This window comes from Mustelus asterias, chromosome 1, assembly GCF_964213995.1.
Source record: "Mustelus asterias chromosome 1, sMusAst1.hap1.1, whole genome shotgun sequence".
Classification (NCBI taxonomy): domain Eukaryota; kingdom Metazoa; phylum Chordata; class Chondrichthyes; order Carcharhiniformes; family Triakidae; genus Mustelus; species Mustelus asterias.
Window position 1 is genome coordinate 4,791,232 of NC_135801.1, and position 18,880 is coordinate 4,810,111.

Consider the following 18,880-nt stretch of genomic DNA (forward strand, 5'->3'; position numbering starts at 1 on the left):
GCAGCGCTCCGAAAGTTCGTGCTACCAAATAAACCTGTTGGACTTCTTACTGTGCCCACCCCAGTCCAATGCCGGCAACTCCACATCATGAATCCAATGGCGTACTCTCTGACTGGAGTGAGCGCCTTGGGTCCAGCACAGCTTCCTGAAGGTAGCTTTTCCATCTAATGCAACTCACTGACGCAAAGCAATGACATTGATGAATCCAAAGTACTCAAGGCAGGATGAATATTGATGATAACGTGCTTACGAAAGATTCCACCATGATTTAACAGCATTGCTACTCAGTGCCAGCAACAAGTTTTACATTAAACTCAAATTTTTATTTCGAATAAAAACTTATGACACAATGAATTCTTATGACATGGGAGGGTCACCTCAGAAGCATAAAGGCTATGGGGGGAAGAGGGTGGGGTAGTGGTAATGTCAAGGAATTAGCAATCCAGGTTAATTAATGTCCTGGGGACGTGAGTTTAAATCCCACCACGGAGACTGGTGGAAATTAAATTCAATTAATAAATTAGGAATATAAAGCTAGATTTAATGGTGACCAGGGAACTATCATTAATTGTCGGAAAAACCCATTTGGTTCACCAATGTCCTTTAGGGAAGGAAATCTGCCGTCCTTACCCGGTCTGGCCTACATGTGGCTCCAGAGCCACAGCAATGTGGTTGACTCTCAACTGCCCTCTGTAATGACCTTGCAAACCACTCAGTTCAGGGGCAATTAGGGATGGGCAGCAGATGCCAGTCAGCGATGCCCATGTCCCATGAAAAGAATAAAGGAAAAAAAAACAATACATTTATCACCCAGCATTGGTAAATGTGAATTTAACTTTATTTTAATTGTCTTTTGAACAGGAAAATCAGTCTTAAAGGTTTTATCTCTTAATACAATACATGTAACAACAATATATCAAATCAACAAAATTAAATAGAGATTGCTCTATCAGCATTTAAATTACAATTGTGAGTGATATAAACTTTTACAAAGCACAATATTTACAAAGCACAATATTTACAAAGTACAATAAGCTCCGAGCCAGTCACTGCTGGGATACCGGTGGAAGAAAACAAGCAGAAACTCAGCTAAGTTTCTGCAGGAAACATTTTCTCTACTTTGAAAGCATCAAAACCGTTCTTTAGAAAGATTCCCTGGTGCTGCTCAAACAAAATAAAAACAGATTTAGCCCCAAGTATTAGTGGGAGCCTTTAACAATTTTCTGCTGTGAATTTGGCCGGAGACTGGGGGCAGAAACACAAGGATCAGAGGCATCAGGGATCCTCATTTCCCTCTGCTGATTTACTGACACAGTGCCAGGGACTTAAGTGGCCTCAAACCTGCGGCACAAAACTCCCTTTTTTTTCCCATTAAATAATTCCGAGCATGCCTAATTTCCAAAGTGGTGTCTGCACCTTCAGTTGCCTGGGTCTAAAGCTCTGGAATTCCCTCCCTAAACCTCACCACCTCTCTGTTCTCCTTTGGACACCTGTCCTAATATCTTGTTGTGTGGCCCGGTGTTTGATAATCTCTGTGAAGAACCTGGCAATGTTTTATTACTTTAACGGAGCACTATTGAGTGGCTGTTATCACATACTATTTAGCACCGAGCAAGCCTAAATGTCTGTACTCTGATTTCACCTGCTGTCCATAAAAAAAGGGGCAAAAAGATCTGCAAAGGGTGTTATTTGAATATGGCAATGGTGTGGTTGAGGTCTAGCTGGCACCGAGGAACCAGTCAGTCTGTTCCCACATACCTTCCCCAACAAACACTTGTTTCCAGCTACCCCAGTCCAATTTTAAATCCCTCCGTAGCAGCGGCACTCTCCCCCTCCCCCTTAAAACCCACCTTTCTGAGCAGCTTTGTGAAAACACATTCCTAATCATTCTTTCCTTTGGTTTCATGTCCATCCTCCTCGTGTCTGCAAAATATCTCGGACCACCTTTGCCAGTTCAAACACTCTGCAAGTCTGAGCTGATGCCATTTCAAGAAGTCAGGAGAGTTTAGGAAATTTCGACTGTCATGTTAAGTTAGTGAATTTTTTCTCATCATTTGCTGCAATTTCGGGGAAGACAGATGAAAAGGGAATGATATTAACAGGAAGGATAAAGGACTGATTATTAAGTAGGACCAGATGTACCACTGGAGCTATTCTGGAGAGTCTGGGTACTGACAGCTTTGAACAGGCAAGGTTAAATACAGCAGAGGGTATCATAGAAACCCTACAGCACAGAAAGAGGCCATTCGGCCCATCGAGTCTGCACTGACCACAATCCCACCCAGGCCCTACCCCCATTTCCCTACATATTTTACCCGCTAATCCCTCTAACCTACGCATCCCAGGACACTAAGGGACAATTTAATCATGGCCAATCAACCTAACCCACACATCTTTGGACTGTGGGAGGAAACCGGAGCACCCGGAGGAAACCCACGCAGACACGAGGAGAATGTGCAAACTCCACACAGACAGTGACCCAAGCCGGGAATCGAATTGAACTCAATCCCTCGATTGATAAAGGCCAGCACATCATACGCCTTCTTAACCACCTCCTCCACCTGCGGGGCTGATTTTAGAGTCCTATGGACCCGGACCCCAAGGTCCTTCTGATCCTCTGCAGTAGTCTAGTCAGGGAGAATGAGAGAATAATTGCCATGAGTTATAGGGAACTAGTTACACCGGGGCATCGGGAGGAAGACACGTGGGTCACAGTTAGGAGGAGTAAAGGTCAAAAGGGTAATGTACCAGAGAGTACTCCAGTGGCTGTCTCTCATAATAGGAAGGGCTCGGCGACAGGTGTGAGAGGGGAGGGGAGTGAGCAATTAGTGGAGGGGTCACCTGTGGTTGTCCCACTCCAAAACAAGTATATTGTTTTGGATAGTGTGGAGGAGGATGACTCTCCAGGGGTAAGCCACAGTGACCAGGTCACTGGCACACAGTCAGGCTCTGTGGCCCGGAAAGGAAAGAGAGGGGTTAGGAGAGCAATAGTGGTGGGGGATGCGTTGGTTAGAGGCACAGACAGGCGATTCTGTGGGTGCGAACGGGACTCCAGGATGGTAGTCTGCCTACCTGGTGCTGGGGTAATGGATGTCACCGAGCGGATAGGAGGCATCTTAAAAGGGGAAGATAAAGAAACGGATGTCATTGTCCACATTGGTGCAAATGACGTAGATAGGAAGAGCAGGGGGATCCTCCGCGAGCAATTCAGGGAGTTGGGAAATAGACTAAAAAGTAGGGCCTCCAGGGTGGCCATCTCTGGGCTGCTCCCAATGCCTCGTGCCAGTGAGGCTAAGAATAGGGAATTAGTACAATTGAATGCTTGGCTAAAGGACTGATCCAGGAGGGAGGGCTTCATTTTCCTAGATCAATGGGAAGTTTTCAGGAGAGGATGGCACCTGTACAAGAAGAACGGGTCACAACTAAGTTGGAAGGGCACGAATATCCTGGCTGGGAGTTTTGCTAGTGCAGTTCGGGGGGGGGTTTAAACTAGTATGGCAGGGGGGTGGGGATCAAAATATTAGGTCTACAAATGTAGAGGCTGAGGACGAGCTTGGGGCTGGGACAAGGCTGGCAAAGAAGAAGAGCACTGGGCCTGGAGGTCTGGAGTGCTTATACTTCAATGCAAGGAGCGTAGCAGGTAAGACAGACGAACTTAGGGCCTTAATGCTCACGAGGAATTTGGATGTGGTTGCGGTGACGGGGACTTGGTTGAAAGAGGGACAGGATTGGCAGCTGAATATTCCGGGGTACAAGTGTTTCAGGCGAGACAGAGGAGGGGCCAAAAGAGGTGGGGGAGTAGCAGTATTAGTTGGAGAGCATATTACAGCGGTGCAGAGGGAGGACAATTCAGAGGGGTCGTGTAACGAGTCACTCTGGGTGGAGCTTAGAAACAGGAAGGGCGCAGTCACTATGTTGGGGGTGTACTACAGGCCCCCCAAAAGCCCAAGGGAAGTGGAAGAACGGATATGTCAGGAGATACTGGATAGGTGCAGGAAAAATAGTGTTGTTGTCGTGGGAGACTTCAATTTCCCTGGTATAGACTGGAAATCGCTGAGAGCTGGGACTCTGAATGGGGAGGAATTTGTAAAATGTGTACAGGAGGATTCTTTGGAACAATATGTAGATAGCCCGACTAGAGAGGGGGCTATACTGGACCTCGTACTGGGGAATGAGCCCGGTCATGTCTTCAAAGTTTCGGTAGGGGAACATGTAGCAAATAGTGACCACAATTCTGTTAGCTTTAGGATAGTGATGGAAAAGGATGAGTGGTGTCCCAAGGGTAAGGTGTTGGATTGGGGGAAGGCTAACTTTAGTGGGATTAGGCAGAAATTGGCAGCTCTTGATTGGGAGAGGCTGTTTGAGGGTAAATCCACATCTGGCATGTGGGAGTCTTTTAAGGAACAGTTGTTAGGGCTACAGGACAGGCATGTGCCTGTAAAAAAGAAGGATAGGAAGGGTGTGGTGAACCACCACGTCTGTGGTGGGGAAGTTGTTGGAGAAGATTCTTAGAGATAGGATGTATGCGCATTTAGAAAGAAATACTCATTAACGATAGTCAGCATGGTTTTGTGAGAGGGAGGTTGTGGTGAACCATAGATGGTTACCACTATGGGTACTTGTACATGTGTTACTCTTGTTACTGTTGGGGTTAGGGTTTGGGTGTTCCACCTGTTATTATTGTTTATGTGGTACACTCCGTTCGGCTCTGCCTTCTTACAGGAGTATAAAGGTCACTGCTACTTCCGAGTAGCCCTTAGTCTGGGATAGTATTGTTAAGTAGAGTGCTCCAATCTTGTTGTGAATAAAAGCCTTTATTCCCGGCTATGTCCTAGCCTCCCGTGTGAATCAATCGCGCATCAATTTTATTCACAACAAGATTCTGAAGATTTTGTTCGAAAAAAAAAATGGAGCAGATGCTAAAGCCCGATCGGCTAACCTTGGAACCGCGTGCCGCTGGGGCATCGAATACTTTCGACCATTGGTTGAAGTGCTTCGAGGATTACGTTGAGGCCTCGACAGCAGTCCAGTCCGTCGCCGACAGATTGCGGGTCCTCCACGCCAGTGTGAGCGACACTGTGTATGCAACAATTCGCGATTCCCAAAATTACAAAGATGCCATCGAATTACTCAAGAAGCTGTACAATAAACAGCCGAATGAAATTCATGCTCGTCACCTATGAGCCACTCGACGGCGGCAGCCCGGCGAAACTACGGGACAGTACCTGCACGAACTTCAACAGCTAGCCAGAGCCTGCAACTGCAAGGAGGTGTCGGCTACTCAATACACCAACGACCTTATTCGGGACGCGTTCGTGGCGGGAATCGGCTCATCCTATATTCACCTGCGGCTGCTAGAGCAGGGTAACTTGGACCTGGCTAAGACGGTAGAATTGGCCGATGTAATGGAAACGGCCTCCAGAAGTCTCGAAACCTACCCCACCGACCACGTGGGAACAGCGTGGCAAGCACAGCCACCGCCTCAACTGTACTCGGCGGCTCCTCGGAACTGCGCGATAATGCTCTCAACTTCAGACCTGATGGCTGCGGCAGCTCCTAGAGGCCCACGGTGCTATTTCTGCGGATTGGCGAAGCATCCTCGCCAGAGATGTCCGGCCAGGGTGGTGTTTTGCTCCGCCTGTGGGAAGAAAGGGCACTATGCAAAAGTGTGCTGAGCTAAGACCCCTTCCAAGCCCAGCAGTGCTGCGTGCGACTCCCCAGGATCCATCTCCTCGTCTCCGGCCTCGTCGATGTCTTCAGCCACGTGCGATCCACGGGCACCGCCATTTCCTATGATGACGACGGAAGCCACGTGAGACCTGCGGGTGCCGCCGTTTTCAACATCATCGACCACGTGCGATTCATGGGCACAGCCATTTTGGTCGACACCGGCCGCAGAAGACCAGCAGGGGTCCTCGTCTTCGGCTATCTCAGCTGCCTGCAGTTACACTCGGGATCCAACAGTGGCGTCAATCATCCTGGAGCAGGCCAAGCCTCACAAACTCGACAAGTCCATGATGAACATAGAGGTAAACGGGCGCCTGGCGCGTTGCCTGTTTGACAGCGGGAGCACGGAGAGCTTCATCCATCCGGATACAGTAAAACGGTGCGCTCTCCGTGTGCAAACTGTCAGGCAGACAATCTCCATGGCGTCGAGGTCCCGATCTGTCCTCGTTCTTGGGAGCTGTGTGGTAACCTTAACGGTGCGGGGCACAGTCTACGAGAACTTCAGGCTCCTTGTGTTACCGCACCTTTGCGCTCCGTTACTCCTGGGGCTAGACTTTATGGTCCACCTGAAGAGTGTGACCCTGCGGTACGATGGGCCACTCCCTCCACTTTCAGTGGGAGAACAGCAGCCTCCAAATTGTCCAGCGCGCTCCACATGCGGCCTCTCAACACTCAAAATTACCCCGCCTTCCCTATTCGAAAATCTCGTGCCAGGCTGCAAGCCCATCGCGACTAAGAGCAGGCGTTACAGCGCTGAGGATCGGATCTTTATTAGATCTGAGGTTCAGCGGCTCCTCAGGGAAGGGGTCATTCAACCTAGCACTAGCCCATGGAGAGCACAAGTCGTGGTGGTTAAGACTGGAGACAAGCCCCGGATGGTCACAGACTATAGTCAGACCATTAATAGGTACACGCAGCTGGACGCGTACCCTCTCCCGCGCATATCTGACATGGTCAACCAGATTGCGCAGTACCGGGTGTTCTCCACCATTGACTTGAAGTCAGCCTACCACCAGCTCCTCATTCGCCCAGAGGACCGCAAATACACGGCCTTTGAGGCGGATGGCCGTCTCTACCACTTTTTAAGAGTCCCTTTCGACGTCACTAATGGGGTCTCGGTCTTCCAGCGTGAGATGGATCGAATGGTGGACCAAAACGGGCTACGGGCTACCTTCCCGTACCTGGACAACGTCACTATCTGTGGCCATGACCAGCAGGACCACGACGCAAACCTCCAGAAGTTTTTACACACTGCGTCTCTCCTGAACCTGACCTATAACAGGGAGAAGTGCGCATTTAGCAAGCACCGCCTAGCAATCCTCGGATACGTGGTGGAAAACGGGGTCATCGGCCCCGATCCAGACCGTATGCGTCCCCTCCTTGAACTTCCCGTACCCACTAGCATCAAAGCACTGAGAAGATGTTTAGGCTTCTTCTCGTACTATGCACAGTGGGTCCCCAATTATGTGGATAAAGCCCGTCCGCTCATAAAATCTACCTCTTTTCCCCTGACAGCAGAGGCTCGCCTAGCCTTTGCAGGGATAAAAGCCGACATCGCGAAAGCCACGATGCACGCTGTCGATGAGTCCATCCCTTTTCCAGTGGAGAGTGATGCATCTGATTTCGCCCTGGCCGCCACACTTAACCAGGCGGGCAGGCCCGTCGCCTTTTTCTCTCGCACCCTCCAAGGCCCTGAAATTCGGCACTCCTCTGTGGAGAAAGAGGCTCAGGCCATTGTGGAGGCCGTACGGCATTGGCGCCATTATTTGGCTGGCAAACGGTTTACCCTGCTCACAGACCAGCGGTCCGTGGCCTTCATGTTCAACAGCATGTTAAAGGGAAAAATTAAGAATGATAAAATCTTGAGGTGGCGAATCGAACTCTCCACCTACAACTATGATATCGTGTACCGTCCGGGGAAGCTCAGTGAGCCCTCAGATGCCCTGTCGCGTGGAACATGTGCCAGTGTGCAGGAGGACCGGTTACAGGCCCTCCACAATGATCTCTGCCATCCGGGGATCACTCGGTTTTCCATTTTGTAAAGGCTCGGAATCTGCCCTACTCCATAGAGGATGTCAGGTCGATAACTCGAAGCTGCCAGGTTTGTGCAGAGCGCAAGCCGCACTTCTACCGGCCTGACAGGGCACACCTCATTAAGGCCACTCGCCCTTTTGAATGACTGAGTGTCGACTTCAAGGGGCCCCTTCCTTCGACAGATCGGAATGTGTATTTCCTCAACGTGGTTGATGAATACTCCCGATTCCCCTTTGCCATCCCCTGTTCTGACATGTCCTCTGCCACGGTCATCAAAGCCCTGCGGAGTCTTTTTACCCTGTTTGGCTACCCCAGTTATATCCACAGTAATAGGGGTTCGTCGTTTATGAGCGACGACTTGAGGCAATACCTGCTCTCTAAGGGAATTGCCTCAAGTAGGACTACGAGTTAAAACCCCAGGGGTAATGGACAGGTCGAGAGAGAAAACGCTATAGTCTGGAAGGCTGTTTTACTGGCGCTAAGGTCTAGGGGTCTTCCAGTCACCCGTTGGCAAGAGGTACTTTCTGATGCGCTCCATTCAATCCGGTCCCTCCTGTGTATGGCAACCAACGCTACCCCACATGAGCGGATGTTTACCTTCCCTAGGAAGTCTTCCTCTGGGACCTCACTGCCGTCTTGGTTGACGTACTCAGGACCTGTCCTCCTGCGGCGGCATGTTAGGGCCCGCAAGTCCGACCCTTTGGTTGAACAGGTCCATCTCCTCCACGCCAACCCTCAATATGCCTATGTGGCATATCCTGACGGGCGAGAGGACACGGTCTCTATCAGAGATCTAGCGCCTGCAGGGGACCTGGAAACCCCAGTCACTCCCGCACCCCTGGTTAGGATTCCTTTGCCCATTCTCTCCCCTCCTGACACGGCGCGGGCAGCATCGGGACCTCAACTTAATCCTCTTACTCCCGTGTACAGCTTGCCTGAGTCCAGGAGATTGTCGCCGCCTCGGGGTCCACAGGCGTGTGAGGAACTGGAGGAGTCAGTGGACACCACCTCGGAGGGAGGGTCGTCACCATGGTCAACAGAACCGGCACTGGAGCCAGTGCTGCGGAGGTCGCAGAGACGGTGCGGACCCCCGATACGGCTGAACTTGTGAACATGGGGATAGTTCGTATTGTCTCCTTACCCCACCGGCCTTTGTTTTTAAAGGAGGAGTGAATGTGGTGAACCATAGATGGTTACCACTATGGGTACTTGTACATATGTTACTCTAGTTACTGTTGGGGTTAGGGTTTGGGTGTTCCACCTGTTATTATTGTTTATGTGGTACACTCCGTTCGGCTCCGCCTTCTTACAGGAGTATAAAGGTCACTGCTACTTCCTAGTAGCCCTTAGTCTGGGATAATATTGTTAAGTAGTGTGCTCCAATCTTGTTGTGAATAAAAGCCTTTATTCCCGGGTACGTCCTCGCCTCCCGTGTGAATCAATCGCGCATCAAAGGGTAGGATTCGAGAACCGTGGATAACCAGGGAAATTGAGAGACTGGTCAAAAAGAAAAGAGAGGCGTATGTTAGGTCCAGGCAGCTAAAAACGGAGGGAGCTCTGGAGGAGTACAAAGAAAGTAGGAAAGAACTCAAACGGGGAATTAGAAGGGCAAAAATGGGTAATGAAATGTCCTTGGCAGACAGGATTAAGGAGAATCCCAAGGCATTTTATTCATACGTTAGGAACAAAAGGGTTGTCAGGGAAAAAAATCGGACCTCTCAGGGACAAAAGTGGGGAATTATGCTTGGAGCCCAAAGAAGTAGGGGAGATCCTAAATGAATACTTTGCGTCAGTATTCACAAAGGAGAGGGATGTGTTGACTGGGAGTGTCTCGGAGGGGAGTGTTGAACCGTTGGAGAAAATCTCCATTACAAGGGAGGAAGTGTTAGGTTTGTTAGAGAATATAAAGACTGACAAATCCCCAGAGCCTGATGGAATCTATCCAAGGCTGCTCAGGGAGACAAGAGATGAAATTGCTGGGCCTCTGACGCAAATCTTTGTCTCGTCACTGGACGCAGGTGAGGTCCCAGAGGATTGGAGGATAGCTAATGTGGTCCCGTTATTTAAGAAGGGTAGGAAGGATAACCCGGGTAATTATAGGCCGGTGAGCTTGACGTCCGTGGTGGGGAAGTTGTTGGAGAAGATTCTTAGAGATAGGATGTATGCGCATTTAGAAAGGAAAAAACTCATTAACGATAGTCAGCATGGTTTTGTGAGAGGGAGGTCATGCCTCACTAACCTGGTGGAGTTTTTTGAAGAAGTGACCAGAATGGTTGACGAGGGAAGGGCCGTGGATGGACTTTAGTAAAGTGTTTGACAAAGTCCCTCATGGTAGGCTGGTGAAAAAGGTTGGATCTCATGGGATAAAGGGGGAGGTGGCTAGATGGGTGGAGAACTGGCTTGGTCACAGAAGACAGAGGGTGGTAGTGGAAGGGTCTTTTTCCGGCTGGAGTCCTGTGACTAGTGGTGTTCCGCAGGGCTCTGTATTGGGACCTCTGCTGTTTGTGATTTATATAAACGATCTGGAAGAAGGTGTAACTGGGGTGATCAGTAAGTTTGCGGACGACACAAAATTGGCAGGACTTGCAGATAGTGAGGAGCATTGTCAGAAGCTACAGAAGGATATAGATAGGCTGGAAATTTGGGCAAAGAAATGGCAGATGGAGTTCAATCCTGATAAATGCGAAGTGATGCATTTTGGTAGAAATAATGTAGGGAGGAGCTATACGATAAATGGCAGAACCATAAAGGCTAAAATCCATATAAACCACATCTACCGGTTTCCCTTCGCCAATGTGTTTAGTCACATTTTCGAAGAACTCCACCAGGCTCGTAAGGCACGATCTGCCTTTGACAAAGCCATGCTGAGTATTCTTGAGCATACTAAACCTTTCTAAATGCTCATAAATCTTGTCCCTCAGGATCTTCTCCATCAGCTTACCAACCACTGAGGTAGACTCACTGGTCGGTAATTTCTTGGGCTATCCCTATTCCCCTTCTTGAAAATAGGAACCACATCCGCAATCCTCCAATCCTCCGGCACCTCTCCCATCTCCATCGACGACGCAAAGATCATCGCCAGAGGCTCTGCAATCTCTTCCCTCGCCTCCCACAGTAACCTGGGGTACATCCCATCCGGACCCGGCAACTTATCTATCTTGATGCCATTCAAAGATTCCAGCAGAACCTCTTTGTTAAAGTCCACATACTCAATCTTTTCAGTCCACCGCAAGCCCACAGTACATCCACCCAGGTCCTTCTCCTCTGTGAAAACCGAGGCAAAATACTCATTAAGCACCTCTGCCATTTCTACTGGTTCCATACAGGTTTTCCCACCTTCACCTTTTATAGGCCCTATTCCTTTAAGTCTCATCCTTTTACTCTTCACATATTTACCAAACGCCTTAGGGTTTTCCTTAATCCTACCTGCCAAGGCCTTCTCGTGACCCCTTCTGGCTCTCTTAATTTCCTTCTTTAGTCCCTTCCTACAAGTCGTATACTCATCTAGATCCTTATCTTCGCCAAGCTCTCTGAACCTTTTGTACGCTTTCCTTTTCTTCTTGACTAAGTCCCGCACAGCTTTCGTGCACCACGGTTCCTTTAACCTACCAACTCTTCCTTGTCTGCTCGGAACGTTGTCCTGTAGAACTCTAGACAGACATTCCTTGAAAAACTGCCACCTCTCTTCAGTACATTTCCCCGAGAATACCACCTTCCAATTTATTCCTCTAATTTGCTGCCTTATGTCTTCATATTTCCCCTTACTCCATATAAACGCTTTCCTAGCTTGCCTGATCCTCTCTTTTTCCAATGCAAGCATAAAGGAGATAGAGTTATGATCGCTATCCCCAAGATGCTCTCCCACCGAGAGATCTGACACCTGTCCAGGTTCATTGGTCAGTATCAGATCAAGTACAGCCTCTCCTCTTGTAGGCTTGTCCACATGCTGAGTCAGGAAACCCTCCTGAACACACCTAACGAACTCCTCCCCATCCAATCCCCTTACCCGAGGGATATTCCAATCTATATTTGGGAAATTAAAGTCTCCCATCATAACAACTCTGCTATTATTGCAGCTCTCCAGGATCTGTTTCCCTATCTGCTCCTCCACCTCCCTGTTACTATTGGGCGGCCTATAGAAAACTCCCAGCAAAGTGATTGACCCCTTCCCACTCCGAACTTCCACCCACAGAGACTCTGTAGACAATCCCTCCACAGCATACACCTTCTCTACAGCTGTGACACTATCCCTGATCAGCAGTGCCTCTCCACCCCTTCTCTTGCCTCCCTCCCTGTCCTTCCTGAAACATCTGAATCCCGGCACCTGGAGTATCCAGTCCTGTCCCTGAGGCATCCAAGTCTCCATAATGGCCACCACATCACACTTCCAGGCATCGATCCACACTCTGAGCTCATCCCCTTTATTCACTATACTCCTGGCATTAAAGGAAACACATCTCAATCCTTTGGTCTGAGCTCTCCCCTTCTCTATCCCCCTTCCATCCTCCCTCTTGCACTGTCTACAACCCTTCTCGGTTTGCGAGCTAACTTCCTCGCTCCCAGTCACCTCGTCTCGATCTTCGGGTAAGCCTTGGAGGACCCTTACCCGAAGATCAGAGGCTGAATGCCCGTGACCGCTGAAGTGTTCCCCGATTGGAAGGGAACACTCCTGCCTGGTGATTGCAGAGCAGTGTTCATTCATTCATTGTCGTAGCGTCTGCGTGGTCTCATTTGTTCGACTGGAGCAGGACAGAGGGAGAGATTCTCAGCAGCAGTGCTGAGGGTGAGTAAAGTGCTGTGATTTATTTATTTAATCCGTTTTTGTCGGGGGCTTTTTTTCAAGGGTTTAAACTAAGGGAAGTGGGAGTAGGCCGCAGGAGATTCTGGGAGATTGTGTTTATTTTTAGTATAAAAGTCACTCTATACAGCGGGCAGCGTCGGGAGCGGGCACCGGAGTGAGTGGGGAGCAGAGTGTGAACTGTAAGGGCTTTGGCTCACAGGGCTTCGGCGAGGACAGGCAGAGGCAGGGTAGGGTTTCACTTTTAAATTGCACCAACTTATACAAGGTTAATTGGTATGGAGGGATATGTAATGTGCTGCTTCTGCATGATGTGGGAGCAAGTGGACCCCAAGGTGGACCCCAGGGACCATGTCTGCAGTAAGTGCTGGTTGCTGGAGGATCTCCAGCTCAAGGTAGATGAACTGGACTCTGAGCTACAGACACTGAGGCTTATCAGGGAAGGAGAGAGCTGTCTGGATAATGTGTATAAAGAGAAAGTCACGCCCCTTAGACTGACTAACTTAGCTGGGGGGCAGGGACAACAGGGAGTGGCTGCGGGTGAGGCGGGCAGTGGGGGGAAGAAAGGAAGTAGTTTGCAGGAGGTGAAGTCCCAAGAACCTCAGCCCTTAAATCTGTGCAACAGATTTGAGGTTCTTGCCACCAGTGTGGATGGAAAAATGACTGCGAGAAAGACGAGCAAACTGTCGGCAGTACCAGGGTGCAGGGTGCTGCTGCAACGGAGAAATCAAAGAGAAATGTAGTAGTAATTGGGGATAGTGAAGGGCATAGACACTGTTCTCTGTGACCAGGATAAGGAATACCATAGGTTGTGTTGCCTGCCTGGTGCTCGGGTCCAGGATGTATCATCTGGGCTGCAGAGGAATCTGGAGTGGGAGGGTGAAAATCCAGTTGTCGTGGTCCATGTAGGTGCCAATGACATCGACAAAACAGGAACTAAGGATCTGCAGAGGGAGTACGAAGAGCTGGGGAACAAATTAAAAAGCAGAACCAACAAGGTGGTAATCTCTGGATTACTACCTGAGCCACGCGTGAATTGGCGCAGGGTTAATAGGATTAAGGAGATGAATGCGTGGCTCAAGGATTGGTGTGGGAGGAATGGGTTCGAATTCATGGGGCATTGGCACCAGTATTTGGGCAGATGGGACCTGTATAGATGGGATGGTCTCCGTTTGAACCGTGCTGGGACCAGAGTCCTAGCGAATCGTATCACTCGGGCTGTAGATCGGGCTTTAAACTAATTTATGGGGGGGAGGGTGCAGAGGTAAGAGGAATTACAAAATCAATGGTAGAGGAGAGGGAGCGAGTGCAAGTGAATGAGGGCATTCAAGTAGTTAAAGGAGTAGAGGGAGAGGGAGAGGTTGATAGCGTTTCATCAAATCGGGTCCAGATAAAAGCTGGAATAAAGACACTTTGCCTGAATGCACGAAGCATTCGGAACAAAGTTAATGAGTTGATGGTGCAAATCAGCACTAATGGGTATGATCTAGTGGCCATTACAGAAACGTGGCTGCAGGGAGACCAGGACTGGGAGATGAATATCCAGGGGTATCAGGCATTTAGGAAGAATAGACAGGAAGGAAAAGGTGGTGGGGTAGCTCTGTTAATAAAAGATAATATCAGGGTAATAGTGAGGGATGACATAGACTCCAAGGAACAAAACGTGGAATCGTTATGGGTAGAGATAAGGAATAGTAGGGGGAGAAAGACACTAGTAGGCGTGGTCTATAGGCCCCCAAATAATAATGTTGAGGTGGGGAGGGCTATAAACAAGCAAATAATGGATGCGTGCAAAAACGGAACGGCAATAATCATGGGGTACTTCAACCTGCATATTGATTGGCTGACTCAAGTTGGAAGGGGTGGGATGGAGGAAGAGTTCTTAGAATGCTGTCGGGATAGTTACCTTGAACAGTATGTCACAGAACCGACGAGGGAACGAGTTATCTTAGATCTGGTAATGTGTAACGAGGTAGGGAGAATTAAGGATGTTCTTGTGAAGGACCCTCTTGGGTCAAGTGATCACAATATGGTTGAATTTCTGATACAAATGGAAGAGGAGAAAGTAGGGTCCCATACCACTGTCCTCTGTTTGAACAGAGGGAAGTACGATAGGATGAGGGCTGAATTGGCTAAGGTGGACTGGGAGAGCAGACTGGTAGGTAGGACAGCTGAGGAACAGTGGAGCATTTTTAAGGAGATCCTTTTCAGTACTCAGCAACAATATATTCCGGTGATAAAGAAGGACTGTAAGAAAAGGGATAACCAGCCATGGATAACGAAGGAAATTAAGGAGAGTATTAAATTAAAGACCGATGCGTACAGAGTGGCCAAAAATAGTGGAGAATCGGAAGATTGGGAAAACTTTAAGAAATAACAAAGAACGACTAAGAAAGCGATAAAGAAAGGAAAGATAGGTTATGAAGCTAGGCGAGGTCTAAATATAAAAAATGATAGTAAAAGCTTTTACAAATAGAACTTGTAGAACTGTATAACCTTGCCTAAGTTTTTTAAATTGAAACAGAATTCTGCACTAAAGAGGTACAGGTCAGAACGACCGCGTGGAAGAAGGTAAGTAACTTTAATAGGAATAGAGGACCAGAGGTAAAGATAACAGGTTTTGGGCTATTTGATAACGGGAATAAGGAATTAAGACTAATATAAAGATAAGAACCGCATGCAGAACTAATTGGTGTAACTAACCCAGGATTGTAGACGAAACCGCTGTCTGTGCCAAGGCAATTGGACAAGGGAGTGCTTGACTCAAGGTGCCCTACCCTAAACTGGACGTTAAGAGGAGAAATCTCCCACGCTAAGGTTGGGTTTTGAAGCGGGCGCTAAGAGGCACAGGCACTCAGGGTGCAAGGCACGGACAGTGTAAATCGGGTAACAACACAGACTCTGAAGGGACGAACAACCTCAGAGTCGATACAGTTACTAATTATAACAGGGGCTTTGATAACAGATACATATGTGTAAGTGTTGAGGAAGAGGGGACCCGATCCATCCTGACCAAGAGACACGGCGACGGAGAATCCATTAGGGACCCGGGCGGAGTTTGATAACCTTGTTCGTCTGTAGGGAACACCACAGTCCATAGCAGGGTACCAGGGAGCTGAAACTCCCTTTTTGGGGTAACGGATCAACCTTGCTAGGGGAGGTGGTGGCCAAGCGGGAGGCGTTGTACTTAAAGGGGCTGGGGACAGGGGCCGACAAACCCACTAAAGACCAGCACACATCCCAATAAGACAACACAAAATAGACCAAGCGTGAGGTGTCAGGAATAGTTGGGGGAGCACAGGGGCAGAGACCCACTGGGACCCCACTACGAGACCCTACAGCAATACAGACGGTGCTGGAGCAGTATCAGTGACAGGAGATAAGAGAGAGTTGGGGCACTTTTACTCTTGGAACCAGCATACGGGGGTTGCAGGACTGCTAGACAGAAAAATGGCAGACCACGTTGTTAAGGGAGAAACTGCAGTAGCTCTCATTTTTAAGTATCTGTTAGCCAGAGAAGCGATTGTTGCAAAGATGAAAGGGAACGGGTGGAACGCATCACAAACTTTAGAAGATCAGAGAAAGTGGGTAGACGGAGTTAAACGGGACAAAACAAAAGTAATGGGAGTAATGTTAGTGACCCAGTTAGTTGGACTAATTGAGAAGGTAAATGCCTCCATGGAGGAGAGACACAAAGAGACAGAACAAATTAAGGTATTGCAGGAGAGAGTGAGGGAATTAGAACACAGAAGCCACACTGCGGAGATAACGCAGAGATCAGAGGAAACGGACCCACGGCGTTCATAACAGTCAGTGCAGAAACATACAACCGCTCCAGTATCAGAAGGGGACATAAAAAATTATAATCTAATGCCAGTCACCAGAGGAGGGACGTTAGCACAACCAAAAGCAACCTATAAGCCTTTTACCCCAGGGGAAAGGCAGCAGAATATGGCATCCCTGGGGAAGTTAAAACCCAGAAGCGCAAACCTGGGATTTTGGGGCGAATTGGATTCACTCTGGGTAGGACACCAGTTACATTTAAGGGACATACACCAGCTGGTCAGGGCAGCCTGTCCAGCGGATAAATGGAGGTTGGTAGCAGGAGGGCCAGCGACCCAAGCAGCACAGGACTATAATGGAGGAAGGTGGACACATGCCGTTCCTACAACGGCTGAGATAGACGACCAGCAGGCACCCTTCACATTATTTAAGACCGAAATCCAGCGGGTGTTAGGGAACTCCCCCACTAATTGGAGCAGGATCACAAATACTAAACAAGGACAGGGGGAAAGTGCATCGGAATTTGGAGAGAGATTATTCCAGGTATATAGGGAATGTTCAGGACAGGACAATGTGGATAGGAGAGACAGGGCTTTTATCCAGGCATTCAAGGACGGGCTATCAGAGGTACACCAAGAAATCCTTAAGATGGGGGTGATAGCATCCCAAGACTATGACGAGCTAGTCGAGTGGGCTAGCGGGATAAAAGAAGGGAAGGTTGCCCAGACAAAGCCCAGACGAGAGAGAACTGAAACCCCCCATGACGGAGATAAGGGGAGAACCGGGCTCCGCTGCTCCACGTGTGGCCAGCCAGGGCATATGGCTAGATTCTGCAGGGGAGCACCATTCAAAGGGAAACCCGAGAATGGCGGGCCCCGCTGTGACCACTGCCACAGGGCAGGGCACACCGAGGCAACATGTTGGGGGAAACATGGGAGACCCCAAGACAACTATAGACCAACCCCGGGGGCATCACATTCCCGGAATCCACTAGGGTGACTAGAAGAGACCCCAAACCAGGGAGATGGGAGACAAGAGAGGATTAGTGTAGCCACGCCCACAGAAGACAGTGAATCGCGACAGAAGCCGGTGTCCGTCCACCCGACTCATCGACCAGCACTGGTCGAAATCTCACAACCCGTAGCTCCCATCCAAAACAGGAAAGAGGGGGAGAGAATATATGTAGAAGCCTTGGTAGGGGGTAGGGAATGCCACATGTTAGTAGATGCGGGAGCAGCCATATCAATTACAAACCTACCCCTGCCACTGACCAACAAAAGAATACACATAACCGGGGTAGGGGGAGAGAGAATACCCGCCTATCTTAGCGAAACCACACTAGTAGAAGTCAACCACAAGTATATTCCAATGCAATTTTACGTATGTCAGAATAATGAGGGCACAATCATGGGGAACGATTTAATGAGGGAATACCAGGTGCTGATAGATTGTGGGAAAGGGAAACTAATTTGGCCACAACCTGACGGTAGGAAGACCGGAATAGGGACATTAGCAAGCCACCTGGGGATGGTTGGGGTAGCCACCATTGTGGCCCGAGATTGGGAACAGGAAAAAGAAGGGTTCGGAGCCATCTGCATTTCCATTCCCGAAGCCTGGGCTAGGACGAAATTAGCTACCGGACTAACCGACACAGAACAAATGAAAGTCCCAGGACCGGAACACAAGCCCCACCGACAATACCCTATCAAGAGAGAAGCGCAAGGGGCAGTGGTAGAAATAGTCAAGGGTTTAATAGAAAAGGGAATCCTCAGGGAAACCACCAGTACCACCAATTCCCCCACATGGCCAGTTATAAAACCTGACGGGAGCTACCGGCTCACCATCGATTACACAGGTTTGAACAAGGTAACACCTAAATTACACCCCATTGTGGCAAACCCCTCGACTATTTTAAACGGATTGGCACAAGACCACAAAATTCTCACGGTGCTAGATATAGCAAATGGGTTCTGGTCCCTTCCAATGGACACAGAATCCCAAAACAAATTCGCCTTCACTGTGGGAGAGAAACAGTGTACATGGACTCGCCTCCCACAGGGATTTCATAACAGTCCTGCCATATTTCACAGAACAATGAGCGATATCCTGAGTAGGGTGAAATTGCATGAGGACAATACGGTCCTCCAGTATGTGGACGATGTGTTAATAGCGTCCAAAACAGAAGAAGGGCACAAGGCAGCCCTGTATGCAGTACTAGAAGGATTGGCAAAAGCCGGGCTGAAAGTCAGCCCACATAAGGCACAAATTGCAAAACCCCAGGTCCTGTACCTAGGGCACCTAATTTCCCAGGGAATTAAAGAAATGCCCGCAGATCGCAAAACTGCGATTAAAGAAATGCCGCGACCAGTTACAGTAAGAGGGGTCTGAAAAGTTTTAGAACTATTCAATTACAGTCGGAGTTTTATCCCTGACTTCGCAAGAATCGCGGAGCCAATTCAGAGACCAGTGAAAGGAGGAAAGCCAGCCTTGGAAAGTATAGAGTGGGGACAAGAGCAAGAGACAGCATTTGCAGAGTTG